This window comes from Natrix helvetica (assembly GCF_964273705.1).
Source record: "Natrix helvetica genome assembly, chromosome: 2".
In the NCBI taxonomy this organism is placed as follows: domain Eukaryota; kingdom Metazoa; phylum Chordata; class Lepidosauria; order Squamata; family Natricidae; genus Natrix; species Natrix helvetica.
Genome location: NC_138552.1, coordinates 292,085,645 through 292,109,010, shown reverse-complemented (window position 1 = coordinate 292,109,010; position 23,366 = coordinate 292,085,645). Strand labels below are relative to the sequence as shown.

The following is a 23,366-nucleotide window of genomic DNA, read 5'->3' as shown; positions in this document are numbered from 1 at the left end:
CTATGCCATTTAGGAGACTGACCATCCCCCCAAAAAGAGGGTGTTTTTAAAACAGAGTTGATATTAAAAGTGTTAAATAGTTCTCCTTATAAATTGCAGTGCCATCCAAAAAGTCGCCAAGACACCAGTTTTAATCTCCCTCAAAAAAAAAACACCTCTGGATTACACCTTGCACGAGCTGTGTTTTTTAAAAAAATAAAAATAAAAACCTCGGAAATTTTGGGCTGCAGGAATTTGCCTTCTGCATTTCCCAAGAGCAGAAATAAATAAAATAAGTTTTTCTGCCCTTTGTAAGAAGCAAAACTCTATAGAGATTCTAAATTGTCCTCAATACAACCAAAGAAATATGAGGTCATATTTTTCTGATTTCCTGGATTGCAGAGAATGGAATTTCCGCTCTTGGGGAAAAAACACTCCCCCCCCTCCACAACCCGAGGGACGTCTCTTAATCCATCCCTTAATCCTGAGGCTCAACCGAGAATCGCACAAAATTATTCAAGCTAAACTATAAATACAGAAGCTGTGAATTTTAAACCTGTTCCTCCAAAATATTATATAGCCCAGCGATGACTAACCTTTTTCTAAAGGAGTGCCAAAACTGTGTGCTATCACGCATGCGCGCATGCCCACCTACCTGCGCATGTGTGAGTGACTCCCTCACCTGTGCATGCACAAGCAAATATGCACGAGTGACACCGCCGTAGAGGGGGTAATTTTCGCCCTCCCCAGGATCCAGAGACTCTCCGGAAGACAGAAAATCAGCTGGTCGGCGTGTCTATGCACGCCGGAGCTGAGGCCTGCCATACCGGCAAATTTGGCTGTGCGTGTCACCTTTGGCACGCGTGCCATCGGTTCGCCATCACGGATATGGCTGTAGCTAATTCAACAAAGGATGCAATGACGTCTAATCAGAAACTCAGATTTGTTATGGAAAAGCGTGAAATCTGCGTCAGATGTACCAGCCTCGGTTCGTACAGGTGGTCCTCAACTTACAACCACAATGGTTAGGTTGTTAAGTGAGACAATTGTTACGTGAGGCAATTGTTGAGCTTTGAAATGGGTTTAACCTTCTCTTTTTTCTTGCCAAGAATTCACCCCAGGGCCAAATCTTTCAGATTCTGGAGGTTTTCTGTGATGGCATTTTCAAAACTCCCCGCAACTGGAAAGCTAGCACAGCAGGGAATATATTTAGATGCTTCATCCTGAATTTCTGAGGGCATTTCTTAAACAAAATCTGCCCTCAGAAATGGTTCCTAGCCGAGAAGAGTCCCAGAGAACAAATTTAGAATAGAATAGAATAGCAGAGTTGGAAGGGACCTTGGAGGTCTTCTAGTCCAACCCCCTGCCTAGGCAGGAAGCCCTACACCTCTTCAGGCAAACGGTTATCCAACATCATCTTAAACACTTCCAGCGTTAGATTTTTTCCTTACTTTCCCTCAGAATAGTGTTTCATCAAGGTCAATTCTTGGTAACTATGTTCACACCATAAGTGAAGCCTTTAATTCATTTAACTATGGTTAGCTGAATAACCGCAGATGGATTTACACAATGTTTTAAAAGCTATAAACTCTGGTTTAGAAACACTGCAGGCTGCATTCGCGTGTCACCCTATTCCAGAAATAAGTCCCAGGACATTTTGGCTATGTGTGAATCCAGCTGCTAACTCTTTTTTGCATTAAGAAATGACCAGGCATATCCCAGATGAAGCAGGCAAGTAAAAAAAAAATATCAAGATGGCAGTGGAACCCTGAGATGGAAGCCCCACCCCTTTTTGACATCGGTTGCGCATCGTGTGTGTTGAACGCCATTTTGACTTTTTCGTCTTGCATAAAGTGAATTCAGCTGGTTTATTTGGCATAATGTTATTTGACAGCTTGGCATAAGTGGTGAAAGCATCAGGCTAAAAACTGTGAGTTCTAGTCCCTCCTTAGCTACAAAAGTTGGCTGGGTGACTTTGGGTCAATCACAGGAGATAATGAATTCTAGTCCCACTTAAGGCATGAAACTGGGTAACTTTGGGCCAATTACTAGGAGACTGTGAGTTCTAGTCCCATTTTAGGCATGAAAGCCAGCTGGGTGACTTAGGGTCAATCACAGGAGATAATGAATTCTAGTCCCACTTAAGGCATGAAAGCCAGCTGGGTAACTTTGGGCCAATCACTAGGAGACGGTGAGTTCTAGTCCTGCCTCAGACATGAAAGCCAGCTGGGTGACTTTGGGTCAATCACAGGAGATAATGAATTCTAGTCCCACTTAAGGCATGAAAGCCAGCTGGGTAACTTTGGGCCAATCACCAGGAGACTGTGAGTTCTAGTCCTGCCTCAGACATGAAAGCCAACTGGGTGACTTTGGGCCAATCACCAGGAGACTGTGAGTTCTAGTCCTGCCTCAGACATGAAAGCCAACTGGGTGACTTTGGGCCAATCACCAGGAGAAGGCGAGTTCTAGTTGTGCCTTAGTCATGAAAGCCAACTAGGTGACTTTCTGCCAGTCCCCCTCTCTCAGCCCAACCCACCTCACAGGGTTGTTGTGGGGAAAAGTAGGAGGAGGAAGGGCTATTTCTTATCCCTGCCCCCTTGAATTATTTATAAAAAAAATAGGAAAGGCCAGATAAAAATAAACAGATCAACAAAATATACCTGTAGTGGAGGTCAAAGCAATAACTTCCGACGCATCCGATGTATATGGTAGCTTGGCTGGAATGATTCTTACTCCTGGCTTTTTAAAAAGGAATTAAAGATGGAAATTTAATGCACAATCTGAGCAACGTTTGAGCTTCTTGAAAATTCAAACTGTTACCAAGTTTTGTTTTTCACCCAGATTTTCACTGTTTGTCACCCACATTGATTCATGGGGATCTGTATAGTAAGGAACAATTCAGTAACCAGGATAGATTTTTGGGGATTAAAAAAAAAAAAAAGACGCTTTCCTATCATCTAGTTTGCTAAAGAAAAGTTGACAGGTTATTTTTCACCCAGAAGATTGTCTGTTCTTTTTTTTTTTTTTAAAGAAAATAATAACCAAAATTGGGTTTTCACTACCAATGTTGCATGCTGAATAGTTATTTATATACCTATATATCTTTATATAAAAATATGTATTATCTCTCTCACAAACGCAGGCCCACGTTTTCGCATTCAGCTTTGCTTTTTCGTACGATAAAATTCCTAGTAAAAGACTGAATGCTGCAAGGGGATTTTAAAAAAGTAATAATGAAAAAGACAGCTATTTAAGAGGGTTTTCCCCCCACCCCACCCCATCCATTGTTATTTACACCGGTCTCTGTTGTAAAAAACTAAGATTTGGTTACATGACATATATATGCTACAGATAAAGCTCTATTAGAAACCAATGCAGATTTTTGTGTGTGTTATTTTTTTAAAAAAAACCTGTTATAATGATATGAAACTTTCGTTGTGTCTATCAGTAACCCTTTCCCCCTGAAAATAAGCCCTCCCTGGATAATAAGCCCAATTGGGCTTTTGTGCGCATGCGCTAAAATAAGCCCTCCCCGAAAATATTGCAACACAGCAGCAGCCATGAGGTGACCACGCTCGCCGCCTCCTGCACCTCAAAAATAATAAGCCCTCCCCGAAAATAAGGCCAAGCACTTATTTTGGGGGTCAAAAGACCCTGTCTTATTTTTGTGGAAACATGGTACATAAAAAAATGACTTACAAATTGTCTGTGAGAGGCTTTCACTAACTAGAAGGTAAATTCTCGGGTTAGTGTTACTCATTGAAAATGGTTACTACGTGGTTGGTTGTACTTTGAGGACTACCTGTATTAAAGGGGATCGTGGAGGGCTTTCATAGTCCTCAACCTATGACCACAATTGGCACCTGTTGTGCCCTGTCGGCCCCTGATACCTCCAGCAGCTGAATCAGAGCAGGAGGAGGAGGAGGAGGAGGAGGAGGAGGAGGAGGAGGCATGGGAATCAGTGTTTGTATCAGGGCAACCTGGGAGCTCCGAGGGGAGAGAGGGAATGGAGCTGGCAGAGAGAGGGAGGGAGAGGCGGAGCTTGGGACATCCGTCAGCCCTCAGATGGAGAGTCAACAGCCGCCAGGTCTGGAGGTGGCTGATGAGGAAGAGGAGGAACAGCTGGGTCCAGTGTCTGATGCACGGATGCTCAGAAGGCAGAGGAGAGGAGAGCAGTGGAAATCCATGGGCCGGTCCTTGGGATGGAAGAGCAACTGCTGCTAGCGAAGCCAAACTCTAGCTCTGGGGATAAAAGGCAGAGGGCGGAGATGAATAGATATGGCAGGCAACTATTCATCTCCCAGCCGGACAGACTTGTTAGCCTGTGAAATAAACTTTTTGCCGGCATTCCTAATAAAGGAATCTTTTGAGTTCATTGCACACATCATAAATACATGCCAATTGCCAGGCATCTGTTGGAAGAAAAATCTATCTGGTTCAGTTCCAAGCTGGGAGAAGGGCGCTGGAAAGAAAATGGAGGCTGAATGGAAAGAAGGATTCTGTTTATCGATGAGCCGAATAACACAGCATGCAGTTCTGAGACAGCTGACAAAATGGATTTGAGAGTGGGTGGGTTTTTTACACCTTCTTTGGGCTTTGTAGCTGAGATTCCTGTACAGGAACAGGCCCTTTAATACCACTTTACAATGCCTTGGTAAGGCCACAGTTGGAATACTGCATTCAGTTTTGGTCACCACAATGTAGAAAAGATGTCTAGAAAGAGTGCAGAGAAGAGCAACAAAGAGGATTAGGGGACTAAAGGGAGGCTAAAACATATGAAGAACGGTTGCAGGAACTGGGAATGTCTAGTTTAATAGAAGGAAGAACTAGGGGAGACAGGATAGCAGTCTTACAATATCTCAGGGGCTGCCACAAAGAAGAGGGAGTCAAGCTATTCTCCAAGGCACCTGAGGGTAGAACAAGAAGCAATGGGTGGAAACTAATCAAGGAGAGAAGCAACTTAGAACTGAGGAGAAATTTCCTGACAGTGAGAACAAGGAATCAGTGGAACAGCTTGCCTCCAGAGGGTTGTGAATGCCCCAACACTGGAAGTCTTTAAGAAGATGTTGGATAGCCATCTGTCTGAAACGGTATAGGGTTTCTTGTCTAGGCAGGAGGTTGGACTAGAAGACCTCCAAGGTCCCTTCCAACTCTGTTCTTCTATTCCATTCCATTCCATTCCATTCTATTCTATTCTATTCTATTCTATTCTATTCTAATATTCTAATGCAGGGGTGTCAAACTGAATTTCTTTGAGAACTGGATCAGCATTGTAGTTCTCCTCCACGGGCCAGGGGTGGGTAGCTGGGATGCATTCCTCCTGCAACACTTTACCGACCAAAATGGGTGCAGGGGGGAGAAACGTGCCCCCCCTGCACCTCGCTTTTGCCCTCCCTGACCTCCATCAGCACTCTGCTGGCTAAAACAGATTGCGGGGAGGCCTCCCAAGGCCTCAGAGTGGCCCATTTTTGGCCAACTGTGTGCTGCAGGAGTTGAGGGAGGCAGAAAACGGGCTGCGGGGGGAGTTGCTTGCATTGGGTTGTGCATGCATTGCATTATAGGTGTGTGTGTGCTTTTGGCACACAGCGACAAAAAGGTTAGCCAAACCTTGCTGTAGGGTGATGGCTGGCTCTATAAGGAAAAGGGGAAGTAGAAATCCTAAGTGTTTGTCTCAGCTAATCTTGTCAACTTTTCGCTTGCCTTATATTGCTTTTCAGGAGTTTCTGCCTGACCCAGTCTTTCTGAATGGATTACCAAATCTGCCTTTCTAAAAGCTGGCCTCCTCAAGGGCTGGTTTCTGCCTCCCTTAAAAAAATTTTCCCCATTTCTCCTTTAAGGGAAATATTCGATCCTGCCTTTTTAATATTCCCCCAAATATTTCATTCTCTAGGAGGGTGGGTGCCAACTTTCATCGCATCCAAATTTTGTTCATGTGATTGTTGGATCATGCCATAGGTGCAAGGACTGGTCATCAAGTCTCTTTATTGAAGCACTGTTGTAACTTTGAATGGTCACTAACCGAGAATTGTAAATCGAGAACTACCTCGACAGTAAATTTCACGCTAAAATACGCCAGGACTTTTTGGTGCTTTTTTTAAAAAAAGGAAACTTAATTCACGGAGTAAAAAAAAATGGATGCATTCATTTTGGCAGACTTTGCACTTGAGAAAAGCCAACATCTGGAATTAAAAGGGCACATTTTGGCAAGGACATTGGCTTAACAGGGAGGAGAAAGGAAATTCGTAATCTGGAACACACAGGATGCTTAAGAATACTTTTATTGTGTCATTAATTCGTAAGGCAACATGTAGGGGGGAGGAGAAATCAAGTTTCTTTTCAGAGAGAAGAGAATTCTCCCAGAAGAGAGGAGACTCAGGGCAAGAATTGTTGCAGCCTCTTAGGATTCTGTTTTGACCTAGTCTTCCCCAGAAGCACAAAGCCGAGTCCTCATCGCAATAAACCTCTTTTATTTGATTGACAGTGAATTCCTCCCCAGCAAAGTCCTGGCCCACAGTCTTTCAAGATAGTTCACAATTACCAACCGTTCATCAGGCTTGGAGTGTGGCTAGGTTGATATCTTTCAGACGCTGCAGTATGTGGCAAGAATGCAGGAATGAACTAATTGTCTCCTGCAAACTCCACTCCCCTTTCGCTCCTCTTTTATTTCCCTCTGGGAGGGGCCATTCATCGTCCACCTGGTGCCTTACTCCCAAGTTGACCCCTCTTCTTAAGCTGTTGTTCCCTTCGTCTGGCAAATCTGCGCATGCGCACACTGGGAACAGGCTCCAGCTGTTCTTCCGCCTCACTGTTGTCTGACTCCGAAGGCAGCTGATAACTGTCAGATGTCTGGCCCCCTCTCTGCCTCTAATGCAGAGCCCTCGTCAGAGCCTTCCCCAGATTCCAGGACTGGCCCATGTTCCTCCCCAACCTCTTCACTGTCTGAATCTGCTGCCAGTTCCGCTGGCCACTGGCAGGCAACAATAGATTCTCTGGCACCCCCAGGACAGAAGGTACAAGGGATCGGCAGAGCAATTTTGGGGCTGATGATCCACCTGCAAAAGAAAATTCTTAGGACATCTGCACATTCTGAATTGCTTCCAGATTTAATCGGAGCAGACAACCCCCCCCCCCGGAATCAATACTGTGTCAGGTTTCCAAATAGCATCCAAAATTAAATCAGAGTCCAAGGCAAAGTATTGCTCAAAGTTCCAATTTATTAAGAGAGCCATGTTGGCAGATCTGGGAAAACCCGAATCTGAAAGCTTCTCGGTTTTCCCCGCCCAGTTGAAAGTTTAAGATCTTGCCCCCCCACACCCACAAGGTCCATCCCATGGTCCAATCTCCCACTGCCATGCTGGCAGTTCCACCCATCCAGTTCCGGTCAGGTGCAGAGGTGCAGAGACTAAGGATGACCTTGGCTTTCTAGAAATAATATTGTTATGGCTACCTAGCATCTAACTCCATACAATCCCCCCTCCTGTTTTCCCACAATAGAAAATGCATAGCTGAATAATAGAAGGTTTGGCGGGCCAAAGACCCAAAAGAAAAGATGGCTGCAGGCCTGACACACTCTAACATTGGTGCCACCTTTGATATCGCAAGTCAATTCCATCGTCTGCAATCTTTGCTCACTTCTTTGGCTTGCTCTCATAAATAAGGAGTGAGATCCAGGTTTTGGCACCTAATCCTTCCTCTACTGTCCGGATAATTTTGTCTCTTGCCTCTGTTTTAAAAAAATAAAGGAATAAAGATATTTCAAAAGTATGATTTAAAAAAAGCCAGGAAAGTAGTCACTTGGTTTAGGGGTTAAGGCACTAGGCTGGAAACTGGAGATGGTGAGTTCTAGTTCCACCTTTGACATGAAAACCAGATGCGCAATTTTGGGCCTATCACCAAGAGACAGTGAGTTCTAGTCCTGTCTTGAGTATGAAAGCCAGCTAGATGACTTTGTGTCAATCACCAGGAGATGGTGAGTTCTAGTCCTGCCTTAGGCATGAAAACCAACTGGGTGACTTTGGGCCAATCACTAGGAGACAGTGAGCTCTAGTTTAATTTTAGGCATGAAAACAACTGGGTGATATTGGGCCAATCACTAGGAGACAGTGAGTTCTAGTCCACCTTAGGCATGAAAGCCAGCCATTCTATTCCATTCTCAATAAATCTATTCTATTCTATTCCATTCCCAATAAATCTAATCTATTCTATTCTATCCTATTTCATTCCATTCTCAATAAATGTATTCTATTCTCTATTCTATCCCATTCCATTCCATTCTCAATAAATCTATTCTATTCCATTCCATTCTCAATAAATCTATTCTATTCTATTCCATTCCCAATAAATCTATTCTATTCTATTCCATTCCCAATAAATCTACTCTATTCTATTTCATTCCATTCTATTCCATTCTCAATAAATCTATTCTATTCTATTCCATTCCATTCTCAATAAATCTATTCTATTCCATTCCATTCTAAATAAATCTATTCTATTCTATTCCATTCCCAATAAATCTATTCTATTCTATTCCATTCCCAATAAATCTACTCTATTCTATTTCATTCCATTCTATTCCATTCTCAATAAATCTATTCTATTCCATTCCATTCTCAATAAATCTATTCTATTCCATTCCATTCTCAATAAATCTAATCTATTCTATTCCATTCCATTCTCAATAAATCTATTCTATTCTATTCTATTCTATTCTATTCTATTCTATCCCATTACATTCCATTCTCAATAAATTGATTTTGTTCTGTTCTGTTCTATTCTCTCTTCTATTCTGTCCTCAACCATCAAAACACTCTTTAACTCCATCTCCTTCAACAGAAGCCCCAAAGAAAGGAAATAATTATGATAAAGTTTTAGCAGGACACCCAAAGGCAGCCATGCCTGCTTACTCTCCTGCCCACCAAGCAGCCAATTTGACGAAGCAATTTATCATTATGAAAGGAGGAAGACAGCTTGGAATGGGAAGGGGGGAGTAAAGCCTTTCATTTGGATTCCTGGGCATTGTCTCTGAGATGAGTCTTTACAAACACACACACACACACACACACCACAAGTGTAACTGCCTCTTCAAGTGACCCATGGGACATCTGCTTGGTTGCTTATATGCATTTTTGGTTTTCCTAGGAGACAAGTTATTTTTACAAATGTGGGTAAGAATGCTAGGCTCAACAGCTGGATGCGTTCGAGGCAGGCAGATCTGAAAAAGAAGAGGAAAGTACAAAGGAAGGTACAGAGGAAGGAAGAGAGGAAGGAGGAAGGGGAGGGGGAGAGGAATGAAGGGAAGGGAAGAGAAGAGGAGAAGAGAAGAGAAGAGAAGAGAAGAGAAGAGAAGAGAAGAGAAGAGAAGAGAAGGGAAGAGAGGGATGGGAGGAGAGTTGGGGAGGGGAGAGAAGAGATGAGGAGGAAGGGAGAGAAGAAGGATAGGGGAGGAGAGAGAAGAGAAAAGATGATGAGAGAAGAGAAGAGAAAAGATAAGATGATGAGAAGAGGAGGAGAGAAGAGAAGGAGGGGAGGGGAATGAAGGGAAGGGAAAGGAAGGGAAGAGCAGAGAAGAGGAGAAGAGGAGAGGAGAGAAAAGGAGGAGGGAAGAGAAGAGGAGAAGAGGAGAGAAGAGGAGGGAAGGGAAGAGCAGAGAAGACGAGTGGGAGGGGAGTGGGGAGGGGAGTGAAGGGAAGGGAAGAGCAGAGAAGACGAGAAGAGGAGAGAAAAGGAGGAGGGAAGAGAAGAGGAGAGAAGAGGAGGACGGGAGTGGGGAGGGGAGTGAAGGGAAGGGAAGAGGAGAGGAAAGGAGGAGAGGAGGGGAAAGAAGAGACATGGAGGAAGGGAGAGAAGAAGGATAGGGGAGGAAAGAGAAGAGAAAAGATGATGAGAGAAGAGAAAAGATAAGATGAGGAGAGGAGAGGAGAGGAGAAGAGAAGCGTTTTTACATGTGTTGAGGTACAGGAATCTACAACATTGAAAAAGAATGCAGGTAGTCCTTGATTTACGACCATAATTGAACCCAGAATAACGGTCGTTGAGTTGTGCCGGTCATTAAGCAGGTCACCATGGGAGTGTGCCTGACTTTATGACATTTTTTGTGGCAGTTGTTATGCCATTAAGCACCATGGCCATTAAGGCAGTCTATTCTCCCCCAAGGGTGTTTTTATTCCATTTTCTGGCAAAAAAATGTACAAAATTGCTATTGCAGGACCACAGGAGGCTGCAAACGGTTGTAAATGCGGTCTGGTTGCCAAGCACCCCAAATGCGACGGTGTGACAGCGGGTGTGTGTGTGTGCAGCTACTGTATGTGTGTGGCCATCGGAACTTTGAATCTGGGTTGCAAGTAGCCGTGGGGGGAGCTCCTTGGTAACTTTGAACCAGAGGTGGGTTCTTACTGGTTCAGACTGGTTCGGCCGAATAGGTACTAACTCTGCCGGACAGGTGATCGTACCGGTTCTATCTGCATCTACATGGAGGGAAGTATGCAGTGGAGTACCCCAAGGCTCTGTTTTAGGCCCAGTACTCTTCAACATCTTCACACAGGTACCGAACACAGGTAAGAGCCTATTTACGGACTTACCTTGTGGCATTGAGAGCGGCCAAACGTAGACATTGCGCCGCTCTTATTGCGTCTGCGGATAACCGCCCTGCCGCCCTGTTTAGGGTCACCCTCTCCCTCTTGGTGCAAGAGACGCGGGGGGCACCCTTACAGGGTAGAGCAGAGGAGTTTGGAGAATATCTGCAGAACAAAGTTGCTCAGATCCGGAGTGGATGGGCCCCCTCCAGTGGTCTGGACGGGCCGTCAACAGTGAGTCTTGTGAGTCCACTCTGGGAGGAGTTTGACTCTGTTGCCCCCGAGGATTTAGACAGGTTGCGTGGAGGGCTGCGACCCACCACATGTTCATTGGACCCGTGTCCCTCCTGGCTGGTACTGGCATCCTGGGAGGTGACACGAGGCTGGCTTCTGGCCTGGTGAACGCCTCGTTGGGTGAGGGATCCTTACCTACCGTCTTGAAAGAGGCGGTGGTGAGGCCCTTACTCAAGAGGCCTTCACTCGACCCAATGGAGCTAGCTAATTATCGTCCAGTCTCCAACCTCCTTTTTTTGGCGAAGGTTGTTGAGAATGTGGTGGCGCAGCAGTTTCCACGTCACCTCGATGAATCCGATTATCTAGACCCACGCCAGTCCGGCTTCCGGCCCGGGAACAGCACTGAGACAGCCTTGGTCGCGTTGGTTGATGATCTCTGGAGGGCCAGAGATAGAGGTTGTTCCTCTATCCTGGTCCTATTAGATCTCTCAGCGGCTTTTGATACCATCGACCATGGTATCCTTTTGCGCTGGCTGGAGGGGATGGGAGTCGGAGGCACCGTGTTACGGTGGTTCGACTCTTACCTCTCCGGCCGGATGCAATATGTGTTGACAGGGGGGCAGAGATCGACCCCGAAGCCACTCTCTTGTGGGGTGCCGCAGGGGTCGGTTCTCTCGCCCCTTCTGTTCAATGCATACGTGAAGCCGCTGGGCGAGATCATCCGTGGTTTTGGGGTTGAATACCATCTGTACGCTGATGATACGCAGCTGTACATTTCAACCCCAAACCACCCCAACGAGGCTGTCGCAGTGATGTCCCGGTGTCTGGAAGCCGTCGGGGTCTGGATGGGGGACAACAGACTCAAACTCAACCCCTCCAAGACTGAGTGGCTGTGGCTTCCGGCACCTCGGTTCAGCCAGCTGACTCCATCGCTGGCCATAGGGGATGAGCTACTGCCCCCTGTGGAATGGGCGCACAATTTGGGCGTCCTCCTAGATGCCTGGCTGTCAATGGATGACCATGTGGCAGCCGTGGCAAGGGGGGCGTTCCACCAGGTTCGCCTGGTGCGCCAATTGCGCCCTCTACTGGACCGGGATGCCCTACGCACAGTCACTCATGCCCTGGTGACGTCTCGCCTAGATTACTGTAATGCTCTCTACATGGGGCTTCCCTTGGGACGCGCCCGGAGACTGCAGTTAGTCCAGAACGCGGCCGCGCGGGTTATCATGGGGAGGTCTAGATACTCCCACGTAACACCGCTCCTGCGCGAGCTGCACTGGCTACCTGTGGTTTTTCGGGTGCGTTTCAAGGTCCTGATTACTATCTTTAAAGCGCTCCATGGCTCAGGACCTAGTTACTTGCGGGATCGCATCCTCCCACATACATCCCTGCGGCCAATCCGCTCTCACAGGGAGGGCCTTCTCCAAGTGCCGTCCACTAGGCAATGCCAGCGGGCGGCGCCAAGGAGTAGAGCCTTCTCTGTGATGGGCCCAACCCTCTGGAATGACCTCCCCCCCGACATTAGAACCACCTCGGACTTCCGCTCCTTCCGACAAAAATTGAAGACTCACCTGTTCCGACTAGCTGGCCTGGCATGATTATAAATGTTACATCTATGAACTCCTGGTAGTATATTCTCATCTGGTTATTTTAAGGGTAATGTTTTAGTTTTAATTGTTTTTAGGGCTTTTAGCCTCATATTTATTCTTCTGTACAGTACTCTTAATTTTAACCTCCTCCACATACATACATATATTTATATTTGTATTTTATCTTTGATTTATTGTGGACTGTACACCGCCCCGAGTCCCTTTTTGGGAGAGGGGGCGGTTTAGAAATGTGAATAAATAAATAAATAAATAAATAAATGAATGAATGAATGAATGAATGAATGAATGAATGAATGAATGAATGATTTGGATGAGGGAATAAATGGGGAACTCATCAAATTTGCAGATGACACCAAGCTGGCAGGAAGAGCCAACACTCCAGAAGATAAGCTTAAGATACAGAAGGATCTTGACAAACTTGAACATTAGGCACTATCTAATAAAATGAAATTCAATGGTGAAAAGAGTAAGGTTCTACATTTAGGCAAGAAAAACGAAATGCACAGGTACAGTATAGGTGGTACCTTCCTCAACAGTAGTAACTGTGAAAGGGATCTTGGAGTCCTAGTGGACAACCATTTAAATAGGAGCCAGCCGTGTGCAGCAGCTGCCAAAAAAGCCAACACTGTTCTAGGCTGCATCAACAGAGGGAGAGAATCAAGATCACGTGAAGGGTTAATGTCACTTTATAATGCCTTGGTAAGGCCACACTTGGAATACGGCATTCAGTTCTGGTCGCCACGATGTAGAAAAGATGTGGAGACTCTAGAAAGAGTGCAGAGAACAGCAACAAAGAGGATTAGGGGACTGGAGGCTAAAACATAGGAAGAACGGTTGCAGGAACTGGGTATGTCTAGTTTAATAGAAAGAAGGACTAGAGGAGACATGATAGCAGTCTTCCAATATCTCAGGGGTTGCCACAAAGAAGAGGGAGTCAAACTATTCTCCAAGGCACCTGAGGGTAGAACAAGAAGCAATGGGTGGAAACTAATCAAGGAGAGAAGCAACTTAGAATTGAGGAGAAACTTCCTGACAGTTAGAACAATTAATCAGTGGAACAGAAGTTGCCTCCAGAAGTTGTGAATGCCCCAACACTGGAACTCTTTAAGAAGATGTTGGATAGCCATTTGTCTGAAACGGTATAGGGTTTCCTGCCTAGGCAGGGGGTTGGACTAGAAGACCTCCAAGGTCCCTTCCAACACTACTGTTGTATTGTATTGTATTGTATCCTGGGCACCGCCATCTTTATTTTCCGTTCTGCACATGCGCAGGAAAATCTTCATTGAAAAAATGTAAAAAAAAAAACCCTTTCTAAATGTGTGCATTCCCGTCCCAGAGAGGTCTCAGAGATGGGCCGTTTTTTGCAAAAACAGAGCCGTTTTTGCCTTCCCCCAGCCCCCAGGCTTCAGCAGGGCTGGGGGAAGGGGAAAATGCCCCCTTTTTGTGAAAAACGACATTTTTTCCGCCTATATTTCGCAAAAAAACTGGGTCGTTTTTGCCTTCCCCCAACCCTGTGGAAGACTGCAGGGTGTTCCTTGGAGGTCGGGGAAGACAAAAACTTTTTTTTCCTTACCTGGAAGTTTGCAGGCGCTTCCTTAGCTCCAGTGAGGCTGGAGGACCCCCCCCCCCCCCAATATCAAAACTTTTCACCACCGTTTTGGTGGGCGTGGCTTGGTGAGGGGCGTCATGTGACGGAGTGTGTGAGAGTGACGTCAATTTGGCTACGCCCACTCAGTCACATGCCCCCCCCTCTAGTCACCAGTAGTAAAAAAAAATTGAAAACCAACCCCGCTTTGAATGTGTTGCTAAGTGATCGGTCGTAAGTCAAGGACTCGGTGGAATCTGCAGAAGAACTTAAGACTTGGACTTAAGTGATTCTTTTTGCTGTCGGATTTTTAGGATCGCCTGATAACCCACATCACATAATATTAAAGGGTAACCAAATTTGCCTTTTTAATTCAGAGAATGCAGAAGGTCGCCTTAAAGTTGCCAGTACCTAAAAAATTAGCAAATTTTAATTCAAACCCACCATATTTGTTGTGTCAACATTTTTTTTTATATGTTGAGACTCTGAAAAGAATGCAGAGAAGAACAAGAAGAATGACGAGGGGGATAATTGGAAATTCTATGGCTAATGGAAAGTAGAAATGTCTTATATGAAGCAATGAGGTTTTTTTTTCTTTGACTTAATCTTTATTCTTATCTTTTAGAGAATGGTGATATAATTTTATAAAGACTTATTGTTACCTAGTATATAATTATGGATGTAAAGAAACAAGGGTTGTCACAAAAGAAAGAATACTAATGGTAATTTGAACACACAATGCTCAATGAAATATTTGACTATGTTTAATGGACAATTAGTGACTTTATTCTTAATTGTAAAAACCACTGCACAAAAACTTGTAACCAAAGGACATGCTTGATGAAATTGTGTGCTTTTTTTTTTACTTCCCTGCTCTTGTTCTGTATGTGTTGTTTTGTCTTTTTTAAAGAAAAATAAATAAAATTTATATATATATATATATATAAAAGAATGACGAGGGGGCTGGAGGCAGGAACTGGGTATGTCTAGTCTAGTGAAAAGAAGGTCTAGGGCAGGGGTGGATTTCATTTTTTTTACTATTGTTTCTGGGGGTGTGGCTTATTTTGTGGGCATGGCTTGTCAAATTTATGTTTCAGATTGGAGATAGGAAATAAAATATGCTGTAAAACTTTTTTTTAAAAGGCCAAAGAAAGCAGCAACCTGAGTCATGCCGAGCTGAACGCAGGAGAGCTGGAGGGTACGAAGAGTGCGTGGTTTTGTTTGCTGCCTGCGAGCTCTGCGAGGGGGAGGCAGCAGCCGAGTGAGCAAGCCAGCAATCTGCCGGCTGCCGAGCCCCCTGTTCATGAGTAAACTTGCTCACGGGTAAAGAGCAGATTAGAGGCAGTTGGCAGATCCTGGCATGCTCGCTTGGCTGCTCCCCCCCCCTGCCCCAGCTCGCAGGCAGCAAACGAAACAGCCACCTCCTGCCTCCGTGCAGCGAGGAGGGGGAGGCTCGATCCCACTTAGAAAGTGGTGGTTGCGAAGCCTCGCGACTCCCTGAGCAGCCCATGCTGCTTACCTGTGTGTAGGCACTACGAGGCAGTGGTGTGGATTGCATGTAGCAAAGATCTGGCAGGGCGAGCGTTGGAGTGAGCCGGTTCGGGGGCGTGGCCAGCCAACCATCACTACCGGTTCGGCAACCCATGCCCAATTACCACTACCGGTTCTCCCGAGCCGGTCCGAACTGGGAGCAACCCACTTCTGGTCCAGGGGTGACATGATAGCAGTCTTCCAATATTTGAGAGGCTGCCACAAAGAAGAAGAAAGGGTCAACTTATTCTCCAGAGCACCAGAGGGCAGGATGGAAACTAATCAAGGAGAGAAGCAACCTGGAATTAAGGAGAAACTTCCTAACAGTGAGGACAATGAACCAGTGGAACAGATGGACACCAGAAGTTGTGGGGGCTTCATCACTGGAGCCTTTTAAGAAGAGACTGGACAACCACTTGTCTAAAATGGTATATTGTCTCCTGCTTGAGCAGGGGGTTGGACTTGATCACCTCCAAGAATTCTTTCAACTCTGTTTTTCTGAGATTTTCAACATCTTTAGGCGGGCTTAAGTTCAACAATTTCTCATGTTTCTCTCCCTTTCCTTCTAAACCAGGGAATTGCGCTGACGTCAATATTAAAAAATGCCGTTGCCCTTCAGTTATGCATTTCAATGGAAGCATTAAAAAACCATATTGAGGTTTTTACTCATGAAATTCTAGCTGAATTCCACTTTGTGGAACCAGATCTCTGTAAATTAGGTTTGGGAGGGATGCTGGCTAGGATCATCATAAAAAAAGGGATTGGGTTATCGTGTGACTGCAATTCACCCCCAGAAGTCTTAGTGCATGAGTAATTTGAGGCTTCTTAAAGGATCGGCTACCCTGAGCAAGCAAAAGAAAACCTATCAACAGTCAAAGTAGCACTCTCTTTAATGTTCTTTGAGGGTGGCCATGAAGGACAGGGGCTCAGGGGCTCAGTGGCTCAGACGCTGAGTTTGTCAATCAGAATGGTCAGCAGTTTGGCGGTTCGAATCCCTAGCGCCGCGTAACAGAGTGAGCTCCCGTTCCTTGTCCCAGCTTCTGCCAACCTAGCAGTTCGAAAACATGTAAAAAGTGCAAGTAGAAATATAGGAACCACCTTTGGTGGGAAGGGAACAGCGTTCCATGCGCTTTCGGCGTTGAGTCATGTCGGCCACAGGCCCACGGAGACGTCTTCGGACAGCGCTGGCTCTTCGGCTTAGAAGCAGAGATAAGCACCTCCCCCTAGAGTCGGGAACGACTGGCACATATGTGCGAGGGGAACCTTTATCAAGGACAGACTCTTTTTGATAGATCCTTGATCATCAGTGCTACAAATAGAGTTGGGTTCTGCTAATGCAGGGGGTGTCAAACCCGTGTCGTCACAGCGTCGTCACGTGACGTATCGCTACCTTCCCCCCCTTCGCTAAACCGCGTGACGCATCCAAACCCGCGGGCTGAGAGTTTGACAGCCTTGTGCTAACGACACAAGGAAAATGGCAGCCAGTGGATAATCTGCAAGTATAAAAGATTTAGCTAAATTTATGAGGGTGAGTTTGAAGCGAAAGGGATGAAGGGAACCAGAGAAAAGATTACAAGTAGTCCTTGACTTAAAACCACAAATGGGACCAGCATTTCTATGGCTAAGCGAAGTGGCTTTTAAGTGAGTTGTGTCCAATTTTACGAACTTTTTTTCTCATGGTAGTTGCAGCTGTTAAGCGAATCATGTCTTTGTTAAGTGAACCCGACTTCTCTCATTGATTTTGCTTATCAGAAGCTGGCTGGGAAGGAAGGATCACCAAATGGTGATCACATGACCGCCAAGACACTGCAACTGTTTTAGGTTTAGGTTTTATTAAATTTATAGACCGCCCCCTCTCCCCGTAGGGACTCGTGCTAAATATATGCAGGGACTGTGCTAAATATATGAAGGTAAAGGTAAAGGTTCCCCTTGCTCATATGTGCTAGTCGTTCCTGACGCTAGGGGGCAATGCTCCTCTCCCTTTCAAAGCCGAAGAGCCAGCACTGTCCGAAGACATCTCCATGTCATGTGGCCGGCATGACTCAACGCCGAAAGCGCACGGAACGCTGTTCCCTTCCCACCAAAGGTGGTCCCTATTTTTCTACTTGCATTTTTTACGTGCTTTCGAACTGCTAGGTTGGCAGAAGCTGGGACAAGTAACCAGAGCTCACTCGGTTACGTGGTGCTAGGGATTCGAACTGCCAAACTGCTGCCCTTTCTGATGAACAAGCTTAGCGCCTTAGCCTGAATTGAGATCACTTGACTGTGGGGATGCTGCAATGGTCATAAGTATGAGGATTGGTTGTAAGTCACTTTTTTCTGTGCTGTTGTAACTTCAAATAGTTCCTAAGCAAATGGTCTAAATTAAATAAATAATGTTTATTCTTGGAAAAGTTTTTAGACTATGCATCTTCATACATTACAGAAGCAAAAGTTGCTAGTGTATTGTCCTCTTAAGTCTTGATTCCTTCTCATGTTTATGGTATTCTATTAATTATTTTAGTCTCAATGTGGACTTGAAGCTTGCTTCTTCAAGTCAGGATGTCAGGCCTGCAGCCATCTTTTCTTTTGGGTCTCTGGCCTGCCACACTTTCTATTATTCCGCTATGCATTTTCTATTGTGGGAAAATGGGAGGTGGGGATTGTATGGAGTTAGATGATATGTAGCCATAACAAAATTCTTTCTAGAAAGCCAAGGTCATCCTTTGTCTCTGCACCTCTGCACCTGACCAGAACTGGATGGGTGGAAACTACCAGCATGGCAATGGAAGATTGGATCATGCGATGGACTTGTGGGTGTGGGGGCAAGATCTTGAACTTTCAACTGGGTGGGAAAACTAGGAAGCTTTCAGATTCGGGTTTTCCCAGATGTGCCAACATGGCTCTCTTAATCAATTGGAACTTTGAGCAATACTTTGCCTTGGACTCTTGATTTATTTTTGGATGCTATTTGGACCCCTGACACAGGAAACAGGACAATACAGGTAATAATAATAATAATAATAATAATAATAATAATAATAATAACTCCGCCGTTGCCGGTCCCAAGCCCGGATGAGAAAGGAGGAGGGTTGGGGTCAGGTTGGCAACCTGGCCCCATAAAAAAATTCGCCAACCCATACAACATGGTGAAAGAAACGAATAAAAATTCTATACCGCATCGGTCGTCACGCGGGTTAACAAGGGCCGCGGCGGATGTTGAGGTCCCTGGGCATCCGTCGACAAGTGGGCTACAAGTGGACCAGCCAACAAAACGACAGAAATATAGTGCAGATGAAAAGCGTGCCATAATGGCCTGTTACTACAACTCAGAGCCAAAAAAAAGAGGCTATTTAAAGCGAATGTATGATTTATGGAAACAACAATATCCAGATTCAAATGTTAGTGAACAACGACTAGCAGATCAAAGGAGATTTATTATACGGAATAAAGTGTTTAGCGAAGTTGAAATTGAGGAAATTCAGGCAAATTGCAAAACAACAACAACAACATCACAAGAGGAATTAACTGATACTCAAGACACAACTAAAGAAATCATAGGAGAACTCCCAGAGGAAGCTGCTGGAGAGGAAATAACAACACTACCACCAGAACTAGTTACCATTGAACCAACTGATGAACCAACTCAAAAACAAAATGAAGTGAAGGACAAGATCATGGAGCATTTTCTGGCTAGGGAGGAAAGGCAATGTTTACCATCATTAAAAACTGTCCCTAAGAAAATTTTGGGTCCTATCATGAAAATGGTTAATGCAGTGCTTTCAACAATTGAACCGCGATCCATCTTGGAAACGAATCAGTTAATGTACAGTGCAGCTGTAATAGTCACTAATGAACTAGGCATTAAAATCAAAGTACCTAATCACACAATGGAAAAAGCATCAAAGCCAAAGTGGAAAATCCGATTAGAACAAAAAGTCAAAAAATTAAGGGCAGATGCTAGCAACTTGAAGAACATGCGTGAGCAACGGCTTAAAAACAACAAAATTATAGATCAGCTAATCAGAAGGTATAGATTGGATACAAGAAACATCAATGAAGCTGTAGAGATTGTAAAACAGCAGATAACAGCAACAGCTAGGAAAATTGAAAGATATGAGGCACGAATCATCCAGTATAAACAAAATCAGCAATTTCGATCAGACCAACGGCGTTTTTATCAAAGTCTTAATGTGAATGGTGACACCAAAAGTGAAAAACCAGAAAAGCAGGCCACAGCTGAATTCTGGAAAGAATTGTGGGAAAATGCAAAGGACTACAATAAGGAAGCAAAGTGGATACATGACTTTGAGGAAAGCATTGGTAATAAACAAATGCAAGTATTAGAAATAACAACTGAGATGGTCAAAAATCGAGTAAAAAAAGTAAAGAATTGGACATCACCTGGAAATGACCAATTACATGGTTTCTGGCTCAAATATCTGACCAGTTTACATGCAATGTTGGCCAGGCAACTGAATGAAATTTTACAAAATGGTCAAATTGATGAATGGTTGACAACTGGAAAAACATACTTGATTCAGAAAGATGCAACTAAAGGAACAATACCTGAAAACTACAGACCAATAACATGCTTGCCAACAACCTTTAAATTACTCACAGGCATTATTGCAGATAACATTATGGATTATTTGGAAACAAACAACATCTTGCCAGTAGAGCAAAAAGGCAACAAAACAAGGAGTAAGGGCACAAAAGATCAGCTTCTAATTGATAAAATGATATTAGAAAATTGTAAGAAAAGAAAAACGAACTTGAATATGGTCTGGATTGATTATAAAAAAGCATTCGACTCATTGCCACATAGTTGGATCATAAAATGCCTAGAAACAACTGGCATTAGTAAAAATATTACATCCTTCACTGAAAAGGCGATGAAACAATGGAGAACTGAGTTGGCAGTAGGGAATGAGAACTACGGAATGGTTAATATCAAGCGAGGAATTTTCCAGGGTGATTCACTTTCACCTCTTCTCTTCATCATCGCGATGATCCCACTATCAGTAATCTTAAAAAAAATGAAATTAGGCTACCAAACAGCCAAAAAAGCTGAAAAAATTTCACATTTATTATATATGGATGATTTGAAACTCTATGGAAAGTCAGAAATAGAAATCCAATCACTGACAAACACAGTCCGAATATTCAGCACCGATATTTCAATGCAGTTTGGCATGGAAAAATGCGCCACTGTATCCATAAAAAGGGGCAAAATCACTACATGTGAGGGAATTGAAATGCCCAATGGCCAACTAATTAAATGCAACGAAAATGAAGCCTACAAATACTTAGGCATTTTGCAGTTGGATTACATCAAACATGGAGAAGTAAAAACTATTGTCAGGAGAGAGTACACCAACAGAGTTAGAAAATTTTGAAATCTAAATTAAATGGTGGAAATACAATCAAGGCCATAAATACCTGGGCAATACCAGTTATAAGATACACAGCTGGTATAGTTAACTGGACACAAGCTGATTTGGACATTTTGGACCGAAAAACCAGGAAACTAATGACAATGCACTACAGTTTACATCCACGCGGTGACATTGATAGACTATACCTGCCCCGAAAATCAGGTGGCAGAGGATTATTACAAGTGAAGCAAATAGTTGAAGAAGAAAAACATGCACTGGCAGATTATTTAAAAGAAAGTCAAGAACATCTATTAATTGAAGTAAAGAACAAAAATCTATTGAAGACCCAACAGACAAAACAAGAATACAGAAAAGATGTGATAAAATCAAGAATGGAGAGTTGGCAGAACAAAGCATTACATGGTCAATTTCTGGAAAAAATAAAAGATAAAGTGGACAGTAAAAAAACTTGGTTATGGTTAACAGTAGGTACATTAAAGAAAGAAACAGAGTCACTAATCCTGGCTGCGCAAGAACAAGCTATCCGCACAAATGCCATTAAGGCCAAAATCGAAAAATCCTCTGATGATGCCAAATGTAGACTTTGCAAAGAGGCTGATGAAACTGTTGACCACATACTCAGCTGCTGTAAAAAAATCGCACAGACTGATTATAAATTGCGGCACAATTCAGTAGCACAAATGATCCACTGGAATTTGTGCAAAAATTATAACATTAAAACAACAACAAACTGGTGGGAACATAAGCCTGAAAAAGTCACCGAAAATCAGATGGTCAAGATCCTGTGGGATTTTCGTATACAAACAGACAAAATACTAGCGCATAATACACCACACTGGTTGAGAAAAAGAAGGTTACAATAATAGACATTGCAATACCAGGTGATAGCAGGGTCAACGAGAAGGAACATGAAAAAGTCGCGAAATACCAGGACTTAAAAATTGAAATCCAACGATTATGGCACAAACCAGCAGTGGTAATTCCAGTGGTAATCGGCACACTGGGTGCTATTCCAAAAGCACTGGAATTACATTTAAAACAGTTAAAACTTGACAAAATCACCATCAGTCAAATGCAAAAAGCTGCACTGCTTGGATCTGCACGTATATTACGAAAATACGTTACGACGTCCTAGGCCCCTGGGTGGGGCCCGACTAGTAATCAATGCCAAATCCGGCGAATCAACTGGCCGCTGTGATACAATCGTATAATAATAATAATAATAATAATAATAATAATAATAATAATAATAATAATAATAATAATAATAATAATAATAATAAATATTTATTTCTTAGCCGCACCCTCTCCCGAAGGACTCGGGGCGGCGTACAATAAAACATTTGAAATAAATATATAGACAAACATACATATAACAAAAATGTATACCAAGACATATACATATACAAGGAGGAGGTGAGCTGATGAATAAAAACAATTAAAAACACAATGTTTAAAAACCCCTAAATAATTGAATACAATTAAAATACCCCAAATAAAAAACCCGTCAGGAGCGATATAGTTGGATCAAAGTTGAGCCAGGCCAGCTACTTGAAATAGGTGGGTCTTGAGCTTTACACGAAAGGAGCGGAGGTCAGAGGTATTCCTAATATCCGCGGGGAGGTCATTCCACAGGGCTGGGCCCGCCACAGAGAAGGCTCTACTCCTAGGCCCCGCCCCCCGGCACTGCCTGGTGGACGGCACCTGGAGGAGACCCTCTCTGTGCTAGCGGATTGGTCGCAGCGATGTATGGGGCAGAATACGATCCCGCAGGTAACTAGGTCCTGAGCCATGGAGCGCTTTGAAGATCGTTATCAAAACCTTGAAACGTAGGTAGTCCTTGATGTACAATGGTTCATTTAATGACAACAGCACTACAAAAATTGACATGACCATTTTTTACACTTATAATCTTTGCAACAGCCCCACAGTCGCATGATCAAAATTCAGACTTGGGTCAACTGATTCATATTGATGATGGTTTCAGTATCCCAGGGGTCATGTCAGCCTATTATCTGACCAGCAAAGTCAACAAGGAAGTCAGATTCACTTAACAACCGTGTTACTAAGTCAGGCATGTCCAAAGTCCGGTCCGCGGGCCATTTGCGGCCCGGGGGGGCGGTTTAATACGGCCCTCTAACAGCCCTCCCTGCTCTGTGTAAATGCGGCCCTCCCACGGCCCTCCGTTCTGATTGAGGGCGGCAAGCAGAAGACTGTCTGCCACAGGAGGGAGGGCGGTGAGAGGGCCGCATTTACACAGAGCAGGGAGGGCTGTTAGAGGGCCGTATTAAACCGCCCCCCGGTTTAGACTCTAAAGGCATTAAAAGTAGGGAGCAAGCAGGAATTCTCCGGGGTGCCTCTGAGAAAGCGCACCGAGCGCCACGCTTCCGGCCCCAGCGCGGAGACAGTTTCCTGTTCTCCTACAATGCCGCATCCTCTCCCTCAGGGTTTGTCCTTCTGTCTCGTCTCCTCCTCAGTA

The 23,366-nt window shown here is 44.2% G+C and overlaps 1 long non-coding RNA gene across 1 annotated transcript; it reads left to right on the top strand.

Moving 5' to 3' along the window:
- Window positions 1-1,056: 1,056 nt before the first annotated feature.
- On the top strand, window positions 1,057-3,004 carry LOC309387738. Its single transcript, XR_014174655.1, has 2 exons — window positions 1,057-1,958; window positions 2,086-3,004. It is a non-coding gene; the product is annotated as an uncharacterized lncRNA (long non-coding RNA).
- Window positions 3,005-23,366: the final 20,362 nt, after the last annotated feature.